The sequence below is a fragment of the Manis javanica genome, chromosome 2 (genome assembly GCF_040802235.1).
Source record: "Manis javanica isolate MJ-LG chromosome 2, MJ_LKY, whole genome shotgun sequence".
Lineage (NCBI taxonomy): Eukaryota > Metazoa > Chordata > Mammalia > Pholidota > Manidae > Manis > Manis javanica.
Window position 1 is genome coordinate 102,619,854 of NC_133157.1, and position 25,250 is coordinate 102,645,103.

General features: G+C 41.5%; 1 protein-coding gene across 3 annotated transcripts in view; it reads right to left on the reverse strand.

Moving 5' to 3' along the window:
• Positions 1 to 25,250, reverse strand: part of SVIL (supervillin) — a 235,847-nt gene that overhangs the window by 188,058 nt on the left and 22,539 nt on the right. For all 3 annotated transcript variants that reach the window (XM_073228993.1, XM_073229000.1, XM_073228994.1), the window contains exon 2: positions 9,643 to 9,730. The gene's annotated coding sequence lies outside the window, so the exon portion shown is untranslated. The remainder of the gene's footprint in view (positions 1 to 9,642; positions 9,731 to 25,250) is intronic.

Sequence of the window (25,250 nt, forward strand, 5' to 3'; positions counted from 1 at the left end):
AGCTTTGTCTAATGGGAAAGAGAAGTCAAATTATGAGATTCTTTAATCAGTTTACACATTAAAGCCTTTTATATAAACACTGTTTGTGAGGCATAATCCACATCAAAGCATTTATCTGCTTTACAGATTATTTTCTCAGCTGCTCTAATATGTCTATGTTGAGGAAGCTCTGAGTTCTGTGAAGCTGCATCTAACCTAGAAAGAGGCCAGAAACAATACAAGTGCACAAAAGAATCAATTTGATCCCTGCAAATCAGAGTGAGATGCAATAGCAGGAGGATCAGCAAAGCTCAGCGTTCACATTATGGGACTTTGCACAATCCCAAAATCACATGTTTTATCCAAGACAAGATTCGTGCTCAGGATCTAAAACACAAGGAAAAGCTTAAGTTGTTTTGATTGGAATAACTGGCCTGCAAACATGTACAATGTCTTCCAGGAAGATATCAACGCCCATATTTTCCATTGTTTCCTCCCTCCTTCCTTCAACTGAACCTTAGAGCCACAGCACAGAGCCTGATGGGGAATCAAATTAACACATTTGGTGATGCCAATCACAAGGACCTTGGGGACAAGAGTCATAGACATTACTTTTAATCTATCCCTATTGATGAGAAAATGTTTCAATCCAGTTAGAACTGGACAAACTTGAAACCATCTTATAAATCTCATCTGCTTTTGATTTTTTAAAAGTTTTACTCAAAAGAAATTAGCTCCCCAAAGTAACCATACTTATCCAACTCCCAATCATGAGCCAAGAGAACAATCTTTTAGTCACATAGGGCTGGAGACAGGTGACTTAAATGGCTTCAGTGTTTCCTTTTGGAAACACCTTTGAAATATTTTAATGGCTTTCCAGGTGTTTTCCTACCACACTATATCTCTTAGGATATATTCTTGGAAAGATCTGTTCTCAAACAATTCAGTGTTTTGCTCTAAATTCAAATCTTTGAATTTAGTGACTTTTCCCAAAGTATCTGTTATTAAAGACAGATTTTTATAACTTCTTGCTTTAAGATGTCAAGATGTATTCTGCTTACATAATGCGTACTTAGGACTTCCTCTCACACAGCTCCTCATTACACTAACCAGATGTTTCTGCCTTTTTCCAGAAAACAGTGGCACCGAGGCTTTACACTCTAGGCCTCTCTCAGGTCAGTCCTTTAGATATTGACCTTATTCCTTCCCAATGGTCTCAGACAAATCCTTTTTTTTTAAATCTCAGAGTTAAAATACACACACACCCATGCAATGTCAAAATCCTCTGCCAAGACTGAATTAATGTGGTTTTCTTTGCACTCATCTATAATGATCTAAAGATGTACTATATCTGGATTCTCAGAGGTCTGTTAAGTATTAACCATGATGATGTGAAATGTTAGAAAATTAGGTTAGTCTGAACCTTTATTAATCCAGTCTGCTATCATTTTTTGGTGAGATTGTCTAACACATTCTGCAACTTTCACTTGAGAGGCTAAAGAAACCTATAAACTCCTTCTTCAGAAATATTAGAAAACACAATGATAGCTATAACTACCATTTTGGAACAGGGTTTAGCAAACTGTAGCCCATGAGCCACATCTGGCACACCAAATGTTTTTATCAATAAAGTTTTACTGGCACACAGCCATGCGTATTTCCCTATTATATATGGCTGTTTACATGCTACAACAAAAACATAGTTGAATAGTTGTGACAGAGACTGTTTGGCCCATAAAACCTGAAATATTTACTATTTGATCCTTTACAGAAAAAGTGTGCCCACCTCTGCTTTAAAACCAATGACTTCTAAAATGATGATTGGAAACCCCACTCTGTGTGGTGTTGCAGTTACTTCTCTGGAATACCGTTTTCCTCAGGGTAAAAATTAAATGACAAATTACACATAAAAGTGCCTAGCACAGAACCTGAGATTCAGTAGGCAATCATATATGCGCTCTTCTACTTGCCAGGTTCCTCTTGGCCCTTCGGTACTTGGTCCAAATGCCCCTCCTCTCCTCTGCTGTATTCTCCCTGCTGAGTTGGAAGTTCCCTGCTTTTGGCACCACATATTATTTTAACACTGGCCATCCTGTATTCTCATTATGTATTCACTTGTCTTTCTTCCCATATAGAATGTGGGTTTCTCTGAAGTAAGTGTCATATCTTATTTACTTTTGTTTCCCAGGGCCTGGAACACAGTAAGTCCCCAGCAAAGATTTTTCCAGAGGTAAGCGAAGAAATAGAAAATCAACACCAGAAATATCCTTAATTTTAAAAGATGTTATGCCAAGAACATTAATAATATATTAGTAAATAATACCAAGCTTCCTACATGGAGTTTCACAAATAATGAACACTTTTTGGGGTTTTTTTGATCAACAATTTCAGGTTACAACTTGCTACTTACAGCAGTTTTATTGAAAAGGCAAGTTAAAACTCCAACCACGGGGGTACAAAGAAGTTCCTAGAACCCAAGGAGGAAATAATCATTCTTGTTTAAACCCAACAACTTAAAAAACAACATCCCTACCCAAGCCTCTCATTCTTTGAATGACAATATAAAGTATGATATTCTTTGTCTATAATAACACTTGAATGTAAGATTTCTAATATTAGTGATTCATTTTAGCATAAAATAATTACTTTGAAACTATAGTTATTTTGGTTTTTCAATGGATTTAGTTAAAAGAGAATCATTCATTTAAAAATAAATGAGTCAGGCAGTGAGGATAAAATAGTGAAGAAGTAAAGTTCCTGCCCTCATCCAGTAAAATAAATGAGCTTAGAGAGCTTTTAAAATTAATTTTAACAAGAGTCTTGAGTTATTTATGTCCCCCAAATTTTCCATTATATTATATTCCATAAATAACAAAGAGGTCTTGTGCTTCCAAAATAGAGGCAGGTTTCCATACTGGATTGTTTCCTGTGCTGCTACAACAAAGTAGTATATACTTGGTGGCTTAAAAAAAAATACAAACTGATTATCTGAGCATCTGGAGGTCAGAAGCCTGAAATGGGTCTCACTGGGTAAGAACCGAGGCGTTGGCCGTGCTGCATCCCTCTGGAGGCTCTGTGGAGGGGTGGGGGTGGGGAATCTATTTCCTTGCCTTTCCCAGCTCCTAGAAGTGGCCTGTCTTCCTTAGCTCACGGCCCCTCCTCCACCTTCTGAGCAGCCCGGTCAGTGCGGACTTTATCACATGGCATCACTCTGACACCGACTCTGTCTCCCTCATGCACGCCATGATCACCTGGACCCGCCTGGATCACCCTGGATACTCTCCCCGTCTCAAGCTCAGTGGACTAGTGACCTTAGGTCCTATTTGCCACATAACCTAACATAGTCACAGCATCCAGGGATCAGCATATGAACCATGATGCTTCAGAGAGCCATGATTCCTCCTAACACACATTTCTTTGTAGTAAGCAGGTCAGTGAGCCCAAGTCACATGTATGGCCCAGTATGGAACCTGGAATAGTTCTCCAGAAATATTAGAAAACACAATGGTAGCTGTAACTGCCATTTGGAACAGGAGTCAGCACACTGCAGCCCATAGGCCAGAGCTAGTCCACTGACTATTATATTGTGCCACAAAGTTTTATTGGGACACAGCCATGCTCATTCCTTTCCATGTTACCTATAGCTGTTTCCACGCTACACCAGCAAAGATGAACAGCTGTGACAGACGCTGGCTCGACTACTCGAAACCAGTCTTTCCACTAGCTAGGGTGCTGCCCCCACCCATGCAGGCCCCTAGCGCCCACACAGGAGCACACTGCTTCTGTTCTTCCAGGAAGGTAGGAAGTTGCCATATCTTGTTCATCAGAACACGTTCTATCCACACCCAATTGTTTTAACAATAAATCGAATGACTTTTCTCCCACCTGCTCTCTTTCCAAATGATGGAAAGCCACGCCCTGTGTCCCATCCTTCTATTCCAGTGACTGAAAAAGACCCTGGCCCAAGTACTGCACAAAGATGTGTCAATCACAGAAAAAGTATATTCATCTGTGTCCTGCTGCTGGGTTTCTTCAGAGTTACCTAAACATATATGTGATGACTCATTCATCTGTTTTTAAAGTTCAAAGAATAAGGAAGTGTGTGTGTAGATGTGCATGTGTAGGATAAAAACTCAAGAGCAAAGACTGTCTAACCTGCTAAACACAGACACTTAGTAAATACTAGTCAGCTAAGCAAAGACTAAACCATTTTTGTCCATGACAGTAAAATAAGACATGTTTCTGGGAATACACAGTCTTGTAGAGATGTACTCTCCTCAAAGGTAAGTGGTGTTGGGTAGCTGGCTCCAGCAGGCAAGGCAGGTCATTCCGAGCCCTCGACATCACCTTGGGGGGATGGGGCACCTGGCTCTTGGGACACCCAGCTGGACTGGCTTGGTGGAATTAGAGCCAGCTCTTCTGTTTTTGACAACAGCCTCAGGCCCCACATAGGGCTCCCATTCAGCTGGCATTCGCCTAGAATGCAACACCCATTCGACTGCATGGAGCAGGTTTTCCAAGTCACTTTCCTTCTTGGCACATAGTTGTGACCCTGGGGTATTGAAAGCATGTACTCAAAATCAGCCCTGGCCACTTGTATAAGCCTTCCTCCTAGGTCATCTGAACCCTTCTGTCCACCAGACTAGAGAGTGCTTAAATTAGAAACATTTCAAAACAAAGACTTATAAAATATGCTGATCACCTGGGTGCTTAATAATAATTGCTGTTTAATTATGATCACTCTGAAAGTTTCAAAGTTAAAAAATTTAACTTAGACTCAGTGAGTGTCTATGTGAGTGTCCAAGACCCACAGTAGCATATTCCACAAATTCTCCCTCTTCCTTCATTCCCCCTAGTGCAGTTTCCACCCCTGGCCCAGGAACACAGGTGTCTTCTGAAAGATGAGCTCACTTTCCACCCCAAGTAATGCTACCAGGCTCTTGTTCCTTGTTCTTCTGTGCACGGCAATATCCCCAAATCAAAGAAAAATTCTATCAGGAAAGCCCTATCCAGCCCCGAGTGCTGTTAGTGCCACTAAAACAACACCTGGGACATAGATCCACTGGCTACTTATGGTCAGCCATCCAAATCCCATGAGGGCAGAGGGACAGGAACTGCCTTTGCCATCAAGCGCTGTTCTTGGCTCTCAGTTGAACTCTGTCAGATGTGCATTCATGTTAGATGTGTTCCACATTCATCATTTCTCAGTGTTCTACCTGCAAACCAGAGAACCCCCAAATGTACAAGCAAGAAGCCATCACACACTCCGTCCTGCCTGGGCCCCCTCCATCTTTGGGTGATGCAATGCTTCTGAAACACAGGGAATCGTCACTAGAAAGCCATTAGTCTTTGCCCTAGGACAGACCCCAGGAGTGAAGCCAGAGTTGGGTTTCTGTGAAGAACCGAAAAATTCTAGCAGGTCTAGAATCCTGCAGGAGCCCTTTGTGAATGACAGTCACTGTCAGAGGTAAAGTTAACACACTGTTCCCTAGAGGAGCTGTGTCCAGCACAGTGTAGCCAACTGACTTGAAGAATGAAGAACAAGCTTTTGTCCAAACAGCAATAACTACACATAATAAGAGCTTCAAGAGTTCAGTGAATATCGAACCACCTGTGTCTTCCTTGCCATTTGCTTCTCCTGAGACGAAGGGACTGTGAGAGGTGGTAGAGCTCAAAGCATGTCCGACTCCTGCAGTGGTTCTCCTGCAGCAGCTCATGTACAGAACTGAACAACATCTGCATTTATAGCTGTTTGTAAGCAATGGAGGATTATCCTGCTCCACTAACATTTACTAAATTCTCCAACGTCATGGTGAATACACATCCTTGTGAGAATAGGAGCAGCTGAAGCCATGTTTTAAGAAAAAGTGGCAACCTGAGTCTATACACTCCATTCCCTCTGCATCAGATGGAACTTCTTATGAAATACTTTAGTAGAAAAACAACCTAAAACAAATAGCATTGAGTGTAGGTTGGAAGGTCTAAAGATGAATGATCAGAAAGCCAGACATCTGAACATCTACATGTTTTATGCAGTGCAAGAGGCCAGGGACCCAGTCCCACCTTTATATAAGTCCCTTACCTGAGGGGATCAGCATCAAAAACACACAGTCTGGCAAGTGCTTTAATATGACTTTTGTCCAGGGGTCCCAGAAGACCTCCTTCCCCAGAAGGCGCACCTGACGCGGCTGGCTTCTTGGAGGAGGTCCGTGCGTGGTGTCTTTAGGTCAGTCAGGTTCAGGTTCAGCCCATCAAGAAGGAGGAAAAGGTGTTCCAGACAGAAGGAACATGTGCAGGGCCATAAGTTTAAGGCTGAGCCTGGCACTTTCCAAAGGCCGACTGGGACATGGCATGAGGCGGAGGCTGGAAGCCCACATCACAAGGGCCCTCTGTGTCAGGCTGAGGACTCTCACATGCCGACCCTGAGGCTACAGCCAGAGATTCAGAAAATAATAAGCGCACCACGCACTTCAGAACAGTGACAGCTCCACGCGAGATCAAGAATGGCAGGGCAAGAGGGACAAGGGGGAAGGTGGCTGCACATGAAGCTCCTGATGGGGCCAGCATGCCAGGGCGTGATTAGCTGGACTCAGCTCCTGAGAGCTGTTGGGGGGCTGGAGAAAGCGAGGGCCTGAAGAAAGCAGAGCGCTTTGCTGGGCTGCCACCAGGGGAGTCGCCTATAGGGGTTAGGCAGGATGAGGAATAGGATTGTGGTAAAATTGGGCAGGGGACAGCATGGTGAAAAGGGAACTCTGGTGGACAGAAGAGCCTGGACAAAAGAGGGCAGGCTGGAAAGACAGACTTAGGACATGTGTACAAGAACAGGGAAGGTAAGCTGGCAGCAATTATGTGACATGGAATGGCAGCTTCACAAAGACTTGTAATGACAACAGAGATTAGCTATCTCAGCAGAGCCTGACATGTGAAGGCATGACAGTTTCTACAGTCAGAATGGTGTGCATATGCATGGGAGAGCAACAGAGACACACAGACAAGAGGACAGCAAGCCCAAGCCATAGTTTCATTAAACTGGTACCTCATGACTGCCTCAACATTATTTATCAGCTTACCAAAAGGCAACTATTACCATGCCTTCAAGTCCAGTGGTACCTAAAATTTCCTAAAAAATCCACTTAGCATTAAGGTTCTGGAAACATCTGCCTACCTCCCACCTCCTCATGATCACCAGGGAAAGAGGAAGTCAAAATCCAAAACTTACCCTTGGGGCAACTACTCAAAGACATTATTAGGTATCAGAACTGGACTGGATTCTTCCATCAGCCAGACTTATTATCTGCTCTAAATCAGAATATGCACATGGCAGTAAAGCTCCTTTGTGCTCATTTGTTCAAACAGAAGCAGGGCTGCTTGGACAGGGCCACCCCAACCCTCTTGGCGACAGACCTCCTGCGTCTATGTGACTCACCCACACTTCCTCAGACCTGACCAGAGGGAAGACTCAGTTGTAACAACCAGCACACTCCCTTCCTGCTCCCCACCCCAGCCCACAGCCCAGCAGAGAGGTTTCCTGGGAGGGGCTGGTGAAACAACAAGCAGGAGCCTTGGATGGACGGCGGTGCAGGTTCTTGGCTTTTGCTTTGCTCCCACGTGTCATTCATCAGCATCTTGGGGAGAATCTTATGTCTTCAGTGCCAGATAGCTTCACCTATCAGCTTAAACAAAACAGTGATGACACGATGCACCCCCTCCCCAGCCTCTGAGAAAGGGGCCAAGCATGGGTTATCATGGCCCACAGACCACTGGCCAGTGAAGGCAGCCCAGCGAGAAGGTCACGGGTGAAGCCAGTGCTCCTGCCCCCAAGGAGCTCCCAATCAGGGAGATGCGTTTTTTACCTCACTAAGCAAATGTGGACCCAGCACCTGCTACGTACCAGACACCGCTTGAGGTACTTGTAAAGTAGTAAAGCAAACAGAATGAGATCCTTTGCCTCACAGGGAATATTCCAGTAATGGGTAAGGAGACAACTTCTCCACAGATAATTAATAAAAGGAACCAAACCAATGACAAGGTAAGGACAAAATAATGCTGCAGTTAGAGGGAAGGGAAAAGAAATACCTCTTGCAGGAATAAGGAAGTCTTAAGGAGGAAAAAGGAGCAAAACACTGTTTCCTTTGGGCTATCAATTGAGAAACTGTAGATTTTTTTTTTTAAATAGGAATGGCCCTAGAAACCCTTCTTCCCAGGTCAGTCAGGCTCTCCTTCTGACCTCAGGCAGGTATGCAGTTTCTACAGAAATATCTCCATCAATGGAGATCTTCCTGGAGATGAGGCAACCTGTTGATTAGACAGACGTTTTTAAACTTCTCCTGATGCTTACATTTATATCCTCAGCCCATTGACCCTAGACTGATATGGCTAAAAAAGAAGATCAGTATCAATTTAAATATGGTTTCTTTTTAACTACAAGTACAATCATTAAGCAAAATAATTTGGAGAAGGGGAGAAAAATAAATTGATACTCTTTGAGAATTGGTGAGAAGGAATTGTGACTGTACCTTAGACCAAAATAGTGTGAACACATTTTGCAAAGAAAATCTTTTGGGAATCAGTGAGTGAGTCAACGGTGAACCTGAGGTTTGGCTGAGAGTTCTGGGAAAGGGGGAAAGTGTGGGCATCCATCTGAGGAATGATGATGGGAGAGGGCAGCCAGCTGCAGGGTTAGGTGGCTGCACGCGAGGGGGCTGCCTTTGGAGAGCGGCTGAAGGAGGAACTGGTCTGTCAAGGGGAGGCCATCAGATGGCTTGGAGACTCAGTGAGCTGGGGCCAGGAAAGGGGGTAAGGCAGCTAATGAAGTTTTATCAAATTCATGCATAATTAATATTAGTCCCTACCTTTCTGTAAAATATTTCTTAGAAATTCCAACAGTCATTCTCTAAATGTGGAGCTGTCATGCAACACAGGCATGGGAGACATGACCAGGGATGTGGTAAGCAAAGGAGTACACTGCTTAGCTGGGTCACACCTTAATCCATGGGTACACCTGCCTGGCAAAGTGTATTTATGAAGAATATGCTTAGTTTAAAAAGAAAAAAAAAGGTCACATAACTAAAATCAGAACAGTACCAGGTTTTTTTTTAAGGGAGTAAACACCCCAAATTCCCAGTTTTTCTTTGCTATTGCAGCTGATCTCCACAATAGTACTGCAAACACATTCTTAAATCATCAATAATTACCTTTCATTGGTATGGAATTGCTGCACAGGACCAGTGAAACGGACAAGCTGGATGAGGGGGGCTGGATAAGGTGGGTAAGATCAGAAGCCTTTGAAGGCCTGGGTGAGGGTATGTGCATCCACATGGAGAAAATGTGGCCACCATGTCCACTGCAGAGAAACTGCTTCAGAAAACTTACGTGAAGAGTCATAGAGAAAATAAAGGATCCAAGAAAATATGTTCAAAGCTCAGATAAATGTTTGCCCCTAATGGAGGTGGGAGCAACAGAAAGGGGAACTGGTTTGGGAAGAAGTGATGACGGGTTCCACTTGGGAGATTTCACTTCTGAGACGACAATGAGACCTAGTAGAACAAATGACTAACAGCACTTCAAGATATAGGATGAGATAATGAAGAGAAACTACACAAGTATAGATCTGTATGTTATAAGCTTGGAATAAAAACAAAGGCCATAAAAAAATATAATTACCTTTTATTGTGTTCCTCAAAACTCAATTCACCACTCCTTCATGGGCTTCTTCCTTGGTGTTAAAAAAAGTCTCCAACGTAGCTAAAATCTGGGGGGAAAGAAAATTTTAGATTATGGGATGTAACTTCCAAAACTGAGATTATGTGAGATGGAATAAGTCAGTATGCACTTAAGTTCACCTCTGAAAATACCAGACTACATCCTACTTTATCAATATCAAAAAGGTCATTCCCATATGACCTTGCACAGGAGTATTGGAAGCTGATGCACAATTTGTATGATTCTCTATAGTGTCTTTCTATGTGATAATTTAAGTCATGATGGAATCCAGTTTAACCTGACTTAACGTGAAACATTTGCCATTAACTACTGCAAACAACCAAGGACCCCACATTTCAGCAACACCAAGTTCCTGTTCTTGCTTAACTCATCTGGGTACTGCGTGGCAAGCTACATCAGACAAGCAACAGTACGCCCAGCATATGCTGAGGACGCAGCAATGGCCACGGACCAAGTAGATGCTACAAGGAAGTACAGAAAAGGATTGATTATGCTTCCTTTATCTTGGTAAGAGGGAGAAAATCCAATTATAACGCATGAACAAACTATTATCCCCCAAGGATGCTTTGAACATTTTCAAGATCTTGAATTAAAATGAGAAGTGCTGTAATTTTTAATAATGTGGGATTAGCTAATTTAGTTTGTGGCTGCTTGACTGCTGTGGGCACATCTGCTCCTGAGATTTTCTCCCCGACAGCAACGACGATGGCTTTGTTCTCTGGGCCAGACTGAGGGCAACATCAGAAGTAACCAAACCTTAGGCGTGGTGGGCAGGGGCAGCCAGCCTCGGAAGATGCCACTCAGGATTCCAGTTTCCTGAACCTCCTTCCCCTGCCTCCTTTTTATTTAAAGCCAGACTCCCCAGATCATTATTTGCCCTGCTTGACAGCATCAAAAGACCATGTTGTTCCAGCTTTCCTCGCCTCCCCACCTTCACTTAGCCAGATGCTCTGCCTTGGTTCATTTCTTTCTGTTTACAACAGCCACAAAAAAGGTATGTATGTGCTAAAATGCACACACACATATGTTGTATGTGTGAGAAGTTCTTTTTACAAAATTGCCTTCAGAGATATCTAAGGTAACATGACCCAAAAAAATCTTCCAAAAACTAAACCACAGATGTTCAGTTGCCTAATGATCAGGACATATTTAAGTATATTAAAACATGTTTACTCAGTGGACTCTCAGGCAGCCATCAGAACTGATAAATACGAAAAACAAAGATATTAAGATGACAGTATCTAAGCAAACACCTAGAAGACATAACATTATTGAAAAGAGCAAAATTTTAAATTGTTCCAAAGTGCTGATTGCAATTTTATCAAAAGTATGGTTACATATGAATGTAGCAATAGAAATTATAAAAAATATATAAAAATTATAAAATATTTATATATAAATATACAATATACATATAAAACATAAAAATAAATATGATATACACACATTTATAGTGAAAATAAACTAAAAGAAGGTATTGGCTGATTATTAAATTCTAGGGTTCTATGTAAACAGTGATACAGTTCTTAACAGGCTTAAAATAATCCAACAATTTAGAATCACAGAGTGTTTGACTGGAAGGGCTCAAGGGGTGTGTTTTACTCCTTTTGGTTCCCTAGACACAATTCCAGCATCTAGAGGGAGAAGGGGCAATCTTCTCACACAAACACCAGGCAATTCTCACACACCAGCAGGGTGTCCAGAACTCAGCTCCATTCTGATGGTGTCTGCCTGGAGACAGCACCAGGTTCTCCAGGTTAAGGTCTCCGCCCTACAAGACTGCACTCCACCTCCAACTCCAGATGCAAGCCCCAGGCAGTTCTGTGCTTCTGACCTACCAGCTACAGATTGGAGGTTCCCATTACATCCCCCTCAGGTTCAATTAGTTTGCTAGAGCGGCTCACGGAACTCAGGAAAACACTTACATTTTCCACTTTCATAAAGGATGCCATAAAGGATACAAGTTAACAGGCAGATGAAGAGAGACACAGGGCAAGGTCCCAAATAAAGGAGCCTCTATTCTCATGGAGCTTGGGGCCGGGCTTGGTAGCATGTGAAGGTGTTCTGGTTCCCCAAATGTACAAGCTCTTTCTCTCACAGAGAAGCAGGATCTAAGAGAGCAGAGGGCGATAAGCTCTTCTCATGAATTTTGTGAGGGCTTCATTGCATAGTCATGATTGACTAAATAATTGGCCATTGGCTGATTCAACCTCCAGCCCCCACCATTGGATGGGAGTCCAAAAGTCTTATTAACATGACAAGACACCCATTTCACCTTTGAAACTCTGCAGTGTTTTCAGGAACTATAGATAAGACCATACCTGGGAAATATATATTCGGTCATATTTATGATATGACCGAATATATATTTCTTGTGACTCATTATATCACAAAGGGACTTCAGCTCAACCTTTTCATTTCACAGGTTAGTAAATTTATACTAAAGGAAATTAAGTGACTGTCATGACTCTATAGCTACTTACTGGCAGAACTGGGACCAGCCCAGGGATCTCCCCACTCATCAATCTGTCCTCATTTCCAAAGAGTACACTGATGTGGATTCATGCAAATTAATAAGGGGGTCCTGTTATCTGAGTAGTCATTAACCAAACCCTATAGTTAGGAGCTTTTCAGAGATGCATTCCTTCAAATCACTAAAATATTTCCTAATAACCTACCATTTTATGACTCAAATTCCCATTCAAAATTCCATTTCTGTTCAAGGTTAGCATGTACACCTGATTCTGTCAGTGTCTTGTGCCTCTCACAAAATGACACATGTCCACTGCAAAGTGAAATTGCAAATCTTGCCCCCCAAATCCAGAATTTCATGAGGTTAATCAAAATGTTCTCAGAGAACTTCCCCAACAACAGGCAAACAGTGGCAAATGGGGACTGAGTGGTTGGGTGAGGAAATAATCATGTAAGAGAAAAACCTAAAGTTGGTGACACGATAAGGATTTTTCTACATGATGAGTTTAATATTAGAAAGCCTAAAAGGCCCCAAAGGAAAATGACCAGGGCCTCAACTCTGTAAAACCAGCCATCTTAGAGATGTGATGTAAATGTCAAATGTGATTTTTAAGAAGTACCACAGTGTACAACTATACAATTTTATCCAAAAATTTAGTCCTCTCAAAACAATAACTTATGTCTGCATTTTTTAATTCTAAGAGATACCCATGGCCACAGTATCTACCTTTCATTAGCTATAAACTAAAGTAAAATCATTTCGTAAGTTTCACATAATTTTTTGCAAAAGAAACTCCTAAAGCTTTTGTTTCATTACATTATGAATTTTTTGTCCCCATTTAAGTGGATTCACTTTAAATGGCCTTTTTCTGATTCTAATTGTCCTTGGATAACAAGGACCTGCTGTAGAATCTTCATAAAGAATTTTTTAAAGTATAAATCAGGAATACTGAGGGTATTTATACCATTTTAAGCCAAGCATACATTTTAGAAACAGGAACTTCATATTCAGAATCTGAAATACTAGAATCTGAAATCATTTTGTCCCTTTGTCATGAAAAATAATGCATTTTAGATTTTATACGATATAAAAACAAAGTTTAGGAAACCACAAATGACTGTATTTGTCCCAATTCTTTTTAAAGCTGTAGAAGTATAACAATGTATTTACCTTCATGAATGAAGTTTCTTCTACAGCTTATTTTATTTGAACAAAACCATGGAAAAAACCTTCCTAAAGTTCTTATTAGCTGATTTGCATATTGTGATTAGTTCTATCATCTGCAATTATCTGTGGTTCTATATATTCACGGTCTGAACTTTACCTGAGAACAGTCAAGTTGGCTGAGTTTTCCTATGTTAAAAATGTTTATTACATGAAAATAGTTAATAGGGCTAACATTCACTGAGATAATGAAAGCTATTCTAGTATCATAAAAACACAAGGCTCCATTTTAGAAGCATCAATTATTAAGTGGAATATTTTCTTGTAGAAGAACAAGAAGAGCAAGAGAGTATTTTTTCCATTAAATAAAGTTGCAACATTCTATAGTAGAAAGATTTTTTTCTTTTACTTTTCAAATCTATAACAGTAGGACCTCTAAATAATCAATGAGAAATGACTTAAAGTATATGGGATAATAAAACACTTCTTAAAGATTCACTTCTTGGGGACTTTCCAGCTTCTGTGACCAAAATAAACAGTTTATGATTCAGTTTGTTTACTAATCCTGTTTCCAAGGTCAAGACTGAGATTACTGACTCAGTCTTGCTGTCAAATTTGCTCATCTCTCAAAGCAGTATAAATGTATGGCTCAGGATTAGGATGTGATTAATAGTTCCTCCCAGGAAGGACAACGAAGCCCTCCTCTCCCACAGCCACCAGGGGCCCAGAAACAAAGATGTGGAATTCCTGCTGGGCTCTGCTGCAGACACTGGAGTCATTTTACCATGGTGGTCTAAGAACATGAAGAAAAACAAGTTCAAAACCACCTCCTAAGTAGCTGTGACTCATGCCAAGTAAATGAGATGAGCTTGGTGCTCTTCTGCTCTGGCCTCTTCCAGGGATAGAATTAGTGAACAGTGGGAGGTATGTTGACCAATAAGTAACTGGAAATTAAAGGGCCAAGGGAACCCCTGCTCCAGCTCACTTAGCTAAGTTTCTATCATCCTCAATGGAGAACTTCAGTCATTTTATAGCTATACAAGGGGGGTTTTCTGTAGGGAAGCTTGATCAAACCATAGGAAAGAAGAAATCATGAACCTGGCTCCTTACTTTTGACCAACTGACTTTGAAGCCATTGTTTGCCAAATTAAAACTGCCTCTAAAAGGTAAAAATGCATTACAAGACTTATAATCAACCCTAAGAGATGATGTGATTAAGAGGATGATAAACCTGACTAGCTCTCGCTAGCTCTGCTCAGCAGGCCTCCAGCCACAGGAGAGGCAGAGCACCCCTGTCATACAACAGGTGGGCTCCGGATCCCGATGGACTGCATTCAGCCACTTCCTAAGTCAGATGAATGTCCTCACTCCCCAGATCTCTTAATCTTCTGTAAAATGTGTATAGGAACAAACTCATTAGATTCTTATAGCTCTAAGTTTCCATTATGCAGCACAGTGCTTGGCATAAATAAAATGCCAGGTGCTTGGTTAGTTTCTGTTTTTCCTGCTACATACAGAATAGAAGGACTTTCTATTCTCTCTGAAATTTGCAGGAAGCTATGTTAGACATTTTCTCTAATTAGAGGTGATCCTTTCACCCAAAACTGTGTCTAAGGTTTTTTTTTTATTATTACTCTGATAATACAGAGAAAGTAGTACTTCAGAATCCAACATTCTGAAATCCTTTTTCCTAACGGTTACTCCACAATAGATAAGACCCATGTGGTTTGGGTTTAATGACCACTGGCACATGAAGTGTCACTCAAAGTATCTTCTGTATGTTAATTCATTTAAATTCATAATAATACTCTGAGGTAGAACTATCCTCATCCCAATGTGACAGATCATTTAACACAGACACAGAACTGTTCAGCAACTTGTCCAGATAATAGAGCCAAGCCAAGATTCAAACAGGCAGGGCACGTAGGACCTCTGTTTTGTCTATTTATTTGGGGGAGTTGAGGGAGGAAAGGCAGGGAGGGAAGAAGAAAAACACTAAAACAATCTAGGAGATCCTCTTCCCTCTCAGCACACACATACTCAGCCAAGCCAATTTCGAATGTGAAGAAAACACCAAGTACATTCTCACTGGCTGCTTCTTCCAATGAAAATATTCAAGTTCTCTTTAAAGGGCAGTATATTCCTAGATACACTTGTTGAAATAGGGGCAAAGAGAGACCTGGGCACCAAGTGGGAATGTGTCATGCAGAAGCATAGAAAGAAGAGACTCACAGAACAGTCACTGGAGAGGACGGCATTGTTCTAGACCCTACTATGATCCAGAACCTACTGCTGTGCTTAATACAACTACACAAACACAAGACACCAGCAAATTCCAGACCTTCTTCCTCCCATAGAAATGATCCTCAAAGTATTCTTCCTAAATATGATGCTTTCAAATGTGAGAAAAACCAGAATACCAGCAGCTATTACTGAAACAAGTGTGGAAATACACACACTTGGCCTGTACAAGTTCATTACTAATGTTAATCAAATCTTCATTCCTCATGAGATATTATTCCCATTTTAGAGGCAAGCCTAAGAGATGGAGTGTTTTGCCCCAAGCCACACAGTGACAAAGATAGATAGATATTATATAATTGGAATTCCAGCTTCTGGATGCTATGATGAACTAAGGATACCTGCGAGGTCGCTGACAGACAACTATCACCCCATGCCATAGACAGACCCTTGCAAATTGTGACAGATGATGAGTGCATCCCAGGAAGAAAATGTATGCCTGTGTAAACAAGGGTGGAAATAACAAAATCAACACGGTTACTTTTGCAGCTGTGGTAAACACAGTTAGACACAGTAATGGCCATACTGTTCCCCAAAATATAACTGAATGCTCTTGCTCTTTTAATATAACCAAAGGGAACAAGGAAAACTGAAGAAGAATTTGGAATTTATGGGAACCTCAAGATATCTCAAGATGGACAACACTAACCAACCTGTAATTTCAGAGTAGATAACCTTGATATCTGCTCATCAAACACCTTAGCCCTTTTTTTTTTTAAAAAAAGGGCAAATTTTGAAGGAAAACAAATCCCATATTTTGTATTTAAAAAGAAGTCTAGGGGGCTCCGTGTAGACAATAAGCGCACATTCATACACATTAAAATTACTTGAGGTTTCCTTCAAGCTCTGTTTCCAAATCAAGATGGGCAGAAACTCTGCCATAACAGGCGACAAGGTGATGACGTGCTATGCCAGCCCGGTGCAGCTGCACCTGGGTGAGCAGGCAGCCGGACTGACAAGGCACTCTCACGGAATGACACCATACAACTCTGTATTGTCATGTGCTCAAGAGACCAATCTGGACAACTGCTGGACAGGCTGGATTTAACCCAGCCCTTTTCCCTGTCTGACAGGTGGATAAAAGAATGAACTTTAATAACTGAACAACTGCTGTTCAGTCACTATATTTTTAAAGATGGCTCAGGACATGTTGAGGCCAAACAGACACAGAGACTTTTTTCAATAAGATTCGCTAAATGTTTTAGTGAGTGCTGCTGGGGGTGGGGGATGTTGGATGCGGAGCCCTATGGGACAGATGTCCAGGCAAAAGAGTGGAAGGCAACTGGGGTCCAGACCTCAGCTCACCCAACTACACCCATAGACCCGGGTCACTCCCACAGAACACCTCTGGTGCAGTCCTCAGGGCATTATGGGCTGGAGAAAATGGTGAGTTCTAAAGACAACAAAACCAACTAAGTGAACAGTAGTCTAGATTCTAACCCTCCCTTTAGACAAATTTGTAAGGAACTTGGCTGTGATTCTAAAGGCTTCCTCTTACCCTACTGGGCTCTAGCTCACCAGGAAAGATGAATGGCAGGAAGCTTCCAAATTCATGGTGAAATTGCTATTTTTCTTCAGAAAGGAAAGAGGTAAGTGATGACACAATAAAGAGTCAAAACAAAGTTAATGAATACACTGAAATAAAGAGGGGCTCAAAATGAAGTCCTCTAGCAGATATTTTGCAAAGACAGGTTGTTTAACTAAATAAGACAAGCTGAACTAAAAAGGAAGCTTTGAGAGTTGGATGAAGAAGGTGCGTGAGAACATTAAGACTAACTTTGTTTACATAGAGTGGAAATTCACGGTAAAACAAAGGTCAGTATCACTCTCATTTTTCACTGAGAAAGCCCTTTTGATGAGTGTTTCCCAGAAAACACTCTAACTTACCATGTGATAGCAGGACACCCTCTTACCAAGAGGACATACTTGCAAAATATTTCTACAACAGGCACCTGAAGGTGTCACAGGAGTTCTGGGCAGCCCCTCTCAGTGCAGACAGTATCTGGCTACTTCCTCCTACTCCCTCACCCACAGTCTCAAGTTCATTGTTCTCAGCTACTCGGATACTTAAATAAAACCAAGTTTGAGAAGCACTGAGCTTTAGTCCATCACCTCAAAGTTCACCTATTATCAGAAGGAGGGAGCCAAGTAGTAAACACCACTGGTACTGCCATGTTCTTTTCCTCCAGTCCCATGTCAGCTCAAACACAAGGCTGTCACTTCAGGACAGGAAGCCCTACCAGCACATACTTGTGGGTTCTGTTTGCCTTGCACCCTTCTTTTCATTTGGAAACCTTTCCTTTGTCCCCCTCATCATGGCCCATGCACCCCTCACTGCAAGGATAGGCTCTGTGTGGATACAGAGGACACCCCACTCCTCTTTCCCAAGCAATGAGCATGTGATCCAGGTCAAAGAGATTCCTTCGGAAGACTTGATTTAGCAGCACCAGAGGAGGGTTTTTCTTTTTGGGTCAAGCTGTAAGAGCCACAAGGAGCCCATCCGCTCCAAGAGAAAATGAGGCCAACATACAGAGGGCATTAGAGTCCCCACTGAAGCCAACATGACCCTTGGGTGTCCCTAATGTATAAAGTCAACAAATCCCGTATTTTGCTTCAGCAACTTTTAAGTGAGGCAAGGAGATGTGTAAACCCCCAACTTTACTCAAGAAACTTAAGCCAGTTGCTCTTTATTTCTTAAACAGAAAAAAGAAAAAATTTATATCTAATAATAGACTGTTAACATTTCCTATCAAAATAATTCTTCATGTGGATAAGAAATAATTTTCATAAATCTTTCATTACATGATCACTTAGGTTTTGCAGAAAACTGTTGTTACTTGATACTTGAAATCTTATAAGAAAATAGCTTAATTGTAAGGCTCTGAGTTATCTTTCCATATATTGTGACATTCTAATAAACTTGAAGGATTACATAAAGTGCTTTCTAATAAGTGTATCATGTCAGACAGGACATGGTAGCATCTTAAAACATAACGAGCCAAGTGTTTCAAGGTGACCTGCCCCATGCTAAAGCCTCCCAAAGACTTCTCTAAAGGATAGAGTAGGTGCTACTTTTTGAGTAAATGTTCCATCAAAATAGAAAAGATACTGAAAGGAAAAACGCCATACCCAACAGCAGAGCCAGAGGTCTAACTGCAGCATTTACATGTTCCAGGGATTCAAACCAAAACCATCCGCTAGAGACCAGCAGATGTGCTGACCTCACCTGAGTCTCCATCAGGTGAACTACTGGAAGGGTCCACAAGCAGCGGTTAACTACAGCTCCATCTGCTGCGCATGCTCACGTGCTGCTGCGCATGCTCGCTCACTCCCTCCCTGGACACCATGCAGCTGTAGCCGCAATGGGGAAACTAGCTCAAGCCATGTGTTGATGAGGTTTCTCCAATATGGTAGGAATAATCAATAAAGTTATTTACTTTCATACATATGGCAACTCTAACAAGCGCAGCCTCAAAATTTATCATGGAAATACATTGAAAATACATTTTTAAACTAACAAAGCTCACTGGCCTTTGATCTTTCATGATTTTCACACAGACGATCAGAGGACAATCTGTTCACCAGACATGGCAGCTCCTCAGGGAGCCGCCTCTAGGCTGCTTCTGTTCCTGGTACAAAACTCCAATTTACAGCTCACCAGCGACACCTTGATTTTTGCACATCTGCCTCCTATAGTGGGCCTCAAACTCCAGGGGAACAGGGATGGAATTTTACTGATCTCCATACCTGACCTGGATTCTAACAGAACTTCACAGGCTGTCAAACAAATAAACTCATTAAATAAATAAATCATATTTCATTTCACTCTGCTGTAAATACAAAGCAAAAGCTAAAAACCTTGGATATTAGGGTCTCAATAAAGATACTCCAAAATGATTTTTCCATTTGCATGGTTTTTCATCAATATTTTTAAATTTCCCTGAGCTCGGTCATTTAAGGTTCCCTCCTAACACTGGGTTTCAAAGTAACTTGGGTCAGTTCAGGGTCAAACACCAGATCTTGAGCATGCTGGCACTTGACCTTCACAGGCTGGCTGTGCTGATAGAGAACTGTCAGCCCTTCAGCCATCTCTGCCACCTGTTGTCCGAAACCCCCTTCTTGAAAATTGCATCATCCACCCCAAATATATTCCTTTTCTCCACTCCTGTGCAGTTTGTTCATTAAAAGTGAAGCAGGGGCTCTCTTGTCCCCTTCCTGGCGTGAGCCAGGAGCTCTATTCTCTCACTGTGTCTCTAAATAAAAGCCTCTCCCAAAAAAAAAAAAAAGCGAAGCAGACAAAGGGTCAGCCAGTTCTCCAGATTCACTCCAATGGCTACTGGGGCTCTGAGCTTGGAATAACGACACCAGCGTGGGGCTGGCAGGGCACACACAGACACAGGCTGGCAGCTTCTGTTAAGTGAAGGGTCTAGACATCAGTGCCCTCAAAAGCCTGGAGAGAAACGTCATCAGGGAATCCCTGGAGCTGCTGCAGGTAACAGTGCCCTGAAATATGGAGTGCTGCCTGACCCATCTGGAATTCTTCAGTGGCTCTGTGAAATGATCCAGTAATGAGGTAATTGTCTGGTGTGTATATGAACTTTGTGTTTATTGCTATAGACTGAAAGCCTGTGTCCCCCCCAAGTTCATACGTTGAGACCTAATCCCCACTATGATGGCACCAGGAAGTGAGGCCTCTGGGAGGTGATTAGGGTACAGCCCTCGTAAATGGGACCAGTGCCCTTACAAAAAAGATCCCAGAAGCTCCCTGCCTCCTTCCACCATGTGAGGACACAGCGAGAAGATCCGCCATCTATGAACCAGGAAGTGAAGCGTAACCAGACGCCAACGTGCAGCACCTTGATCTTGAATTTCCCAGCCTCTAGAACTGTGAGAAATTAATGTCTGTTATTTAAGCCTATGTGAAGGTTTAAATGTGCTCTGTGGTTTTCTGTTACAGCAGCCCAAATGGGCTAAGACATTTATGAAGAGCAAAGTTCACTGCTATTTCCTGTTTCTATGGGCTAGGCTCCCCAGCCGGCCACCCCCAAAATTGCAACCACTCCTTGTTCTGCCAAATCTGTGACTTCCATTAAATTTTCCAAATCTACTGAGCTTATGCCACTCCCTAGCCCCACAGCATTTGATACATATGTTGTCCACTTAGTAACTGAGCATGCACTAAATTGACATAAAATAAGACTTTCAAAACACATATACCATGTCTCTGTCACAAACAGGGGTTATATTTTCTCACAATCTTTTTTTTTTAATTCCCTGAAGCATCTAACATAGGTCCTTGTATAGAGCAGGTTCTCAAATGTCTGTACACCAAATTCCATTTAAGGTTTAATTTCTCAGATTTCTGATCACTTCCCCCAATTGTTCCCTTCATTCACAACCAAGAAAATAATTTACTAGTGAAACTGAAAAATTAACTACTGTTCACTTTTATTTAGGTGATGTGGAAAGGGGGATCCGAAAACACAAACTCTTCAAATAAGAAAGCTGGGATAAAAGATGCAACAATTTAATAGTACTGCTTTGGGGATTCCCTCATTCATTCAGAAAATGTGCTCCACTTTGGAGGCACAGTGACAAACATATCCTCTGTCCTCACGGCCTTGAGTAACAGAGAAAAGAGGAGGTATGAACCAGAAGTTCCTTGCGGCCTATGAGTGTGAATATACATGGGTTCTTGCACATGCAGCCAGAGCTGCTAGCAAAGCTCTTCACAGGCCCGGCTGCCCCTCAAACTTCAGATTTCAGTTTAAGTGGCACCTCCTCTAAGCAGACTCCTTGACCACCCAGTTTAAAGTAAGTTTCTCCCCCTACCCCCATTTTCCTCATGACACATGCATCCTTTGGAGCATGTAAGCCATTTGGAGTCCTGGGTTTCTTGGTTCACCGCTCAGGTCTCTCTTTCTAGCCTGGAAGCTCCTGGAGGGCAGGGCCAGGCCTATTCTTGTAGCTGGCACAGTGGCTTGCACAGAGAAAGTGTGCAAGCAGATGAATGCCGTGAAGATACAAATGCAAGTATGGCCAATCCATTGCCTGGGTCAAAGGTGGGGAAGTCAGAAAAGGTCTCCTACATTTCTGAGGAAGTTATCAGGAACAAATAATCACCCACAAGAACAGAAGAATCAGGCAGGCCTGAATGGTTCATGTTGCACCCTCCTTTTACTCACAGGAAATGTAGCTGCCACCTACAGGGTCACTGTCAACAGGCCCCTCGCCAGACACACAGGGCCCAGGCAATGACTGCCACTTCCTCTTCTTTCCCTGAGGCAGCTGACCTGGCGAACACACATACAAATCATAAAACACTCCTCAGTACGATCTAATGGGCCTGGGTCACTGAGGAGAGTGGGGATGGGGTGGGGAGGGCAGGCGGCAATGAGTGAAAGGGTTCTCTAAGCAGAACAGAAATTCGAGTTTTTGCTGAGTGGGACTGAACCGGAGCTCTGCTTGTGTTCCACCCGGAACCCCACACCAGTGGTTCAAGTAATCGTTCAGTTTCCCTGCCCCCTGCAGCATTTCCTTCAGCAGCAAGGACTACACAAAGTGACCTCAAAAAACAAAAGACATCACAGATACCTCTCTGGAGTCCTGGGGAGTAGGACTGCACTACTTTAACTTTCAATGCATTTTTTTAAAAAAGCATCACCTCCACTTATGCACCAGTTTTACATTTAACTTGAGATGCTTGCAATGGATCTGGTTAAACCATGTAAATATGGTACCCATTTTTTACATATTACATATTACCCTTTGAAATGCAAGGAAACTGGAAAAGAGAGCTTCATGATTACTTTCTGTGACAACACATAATATAAACCATGAAGTGTCAGAAGTTCGTTATCCCTGGATATTGGTAATTAAAGAAAAATGTGAGGGAAAAATTTGAGCTATAAGAATCTAATGAGTTTGTTCCTATATACATTTTTTTCCAATTTACAATTTTTCCAAAGAGATTTGCAGTATAGCCAAAGATAATGTAGGCTGCATGAATATTTATAGTCAAAAGGGAAAAGGACCCCGTACGGTGGGCTGAATAATGTCCCCTAACAAGAGAGCCACGTAAGGGAAATTAACTGCAGAGGAAAAGGCCCTAAGAAGATGGAGACAGACACTGCAGTGCTTTGCTTTGAAAATGAAAGAAGAGGCCACAGAAGCCAAGGAATACATGCAGACACAGGAAATCAAAAAATAACAAGGAAACAGATTCTTCCTTGGAGCCTCCAAGAGGAACCAGCCCTACTGGTACCTTGATCTTAGCCCTGTAAGACTCATTGTGGACTTCTGACCTCTAGAACTGCAAGAGAATAAATGTATGTTTGCTTAAGCCACAAAGTCTGTGGCAATTTGTTACAGGCAGCAGGAAACTGTGCTACAGTATGATTGCTTGTTTCCAAATTACTTGATCAAAAATGTAGTTATAAATAATTACAAATTCTCATACTCCAAATATGGAAACTTCTAAGTTTGACCTACTAGTTTCTGTGTGCCATTTCTCTTTGCAAAAACTAGAGTTCTGGTTCTATTTCAGCCCCAAATCCTGCCATCATGATCATATTCAGGATATACTGGAATCTGTATTTTTATTCCTTTAAAAAGGTGTATTGTCTTGAATCTTGCAGTGTTAATATAGTTATTAGATATAATTCTGATTACACATTAGGGTTAGAAATATCTGTTGGAATTGAGTCAACTCTAAAATGGGAATAAAAGAGACACAGCAATTTACCACACCAACTTCAAGGATTATGCATATCTACGATCCACTCTGTGTCTCAGGCTGTATTTGTTGGCTAGACAATATATGTACAAGTTTGAATGAGAACCAAACATGTATTAATGTTATTAAATTTATATCCACTGCTTTCTCTCCACTTCTAGGAACCACTGCAGTAGTAACTCATCAATGTTTGGTCACTAAAGAGCATATGCCTCACTTGAGAAAATGGGTAAATGTGTCAGCCACCAAAACTCACCAGGAACCTAACCTATGATTTATCCTGGAAACATCTGAAGCATTTTTAACAGAATAATAAAGAAATGAAAGAGAATAACCCCATATTGTCTTAATAAGAATAATATGTAACAGTTTAAATTCTAAGAAAGAACAGAGAAAATAAAATCAAGTAACTTCAGACCAGAGTGCTTTTATTGCGTACTCTACCTAGCCTATCTTCTGGTGCTGGAAAAACTGGGGAAGAGGGATGCCTACTTGGCAGGCTGGGTTGGTGGGGCCACTGGTGTTGGCTTCCAATACTCCTTTATGAAAACTGTTGGTAGCATAGAGCAAACAGCTAAGTATACACCTCCTCTTGGAAACCGAGGTTTTCAGTGTGGGAAAGGGAGATACAGACATGGAATTAGGGAATAGTGAGGAAGGACGCTAGGAGGGTAGATTCAAATGGGAGAGAATCAGTATGAACTGACAATTTTTTTCTTAAATATATGTCCTAGCTCTGCCTATGAAGAGGCCTAGGAATAAGGACCCCACATCAGCACACAGCACATATGGCACGGGATGCTGATTTCTAGGTACCATTCCTTTGAAAAGGAACCAGGCTCCACAGAGACAGGGCTGATTACAAATCTGCATCAGGGAAAGCACAATAGGAACCTGGAGCTTATACTGTCCTTTAAAAATGGAGAGATTTTATGATTTTTCACCTAAGGGATCAAGCTTGGAGTTACCAGAAATGAGGTAACCTGACTATACCTGCCTCCTGATGTGATTAAATAAGGAGTACACATAACTTCCAGACAAAAGTGTTCAGCCCATATCTAATCCTTAGGAAACAATGAAAATAACCCAGAACATAGGACATCTGTCATGACAATTAGTGCAGAGTTTGAAAAAAGGACAATTTTTATGAACAACAACAACAACAAAAAATGGCAAGAACACTATTCTAAATCAGAAGAGACTAAGGAAGCATGCCTAAAAGAAATGCATGAACACTGGATCTGGGTGAAGGGGCATAAAAGACATTTTTGGACAACTGAAAAAACTGTTAAAGGAACCGCATGTTAGATAATGTTATTGAATTAATGTTAATTTTCTTCAGTGTGATAGACATTATGTTTATGAGAAGACTATCCTTAGGAAATGCCTTATTTATTTAGGGATATGTTTCATGATGTCTGCAACTTATATTCAAATAGTTCAGCCTGGGGTGGGGAAATGTATATGAGTTACAGTGGATAAATCTAGGTGAAAGCCTGTGAACCTTTCTGCAGGCTGAAACATTTTCAAAATTTAAAAGTTGGAAAAGTAATTCCAAAGAAAGGAAATTTGAAATGTTTTCAAATGTCATGTTACTATTTTGCCCTAAGCTCATTTCTGCTAATTATTGTGTCTGCTGTGTCTACCATAGTCACAGTACTAGTGGAAGCAATAGCAGTTGTAATGGAGAACCAACGATATAGTATTTTACAGATTATGAAGGCTTTTTGAATACGAATTAAATTGACTGTAACCAGTTTAAAATAAAGTGGTATATTTTAAAATAATTGCTAAAGCCATTATGCTAAGTCCTTTATCACACTATCATAACACTTCTAAGTACTCTTCTCATCTCCATTTTATCAATGAGGAAAT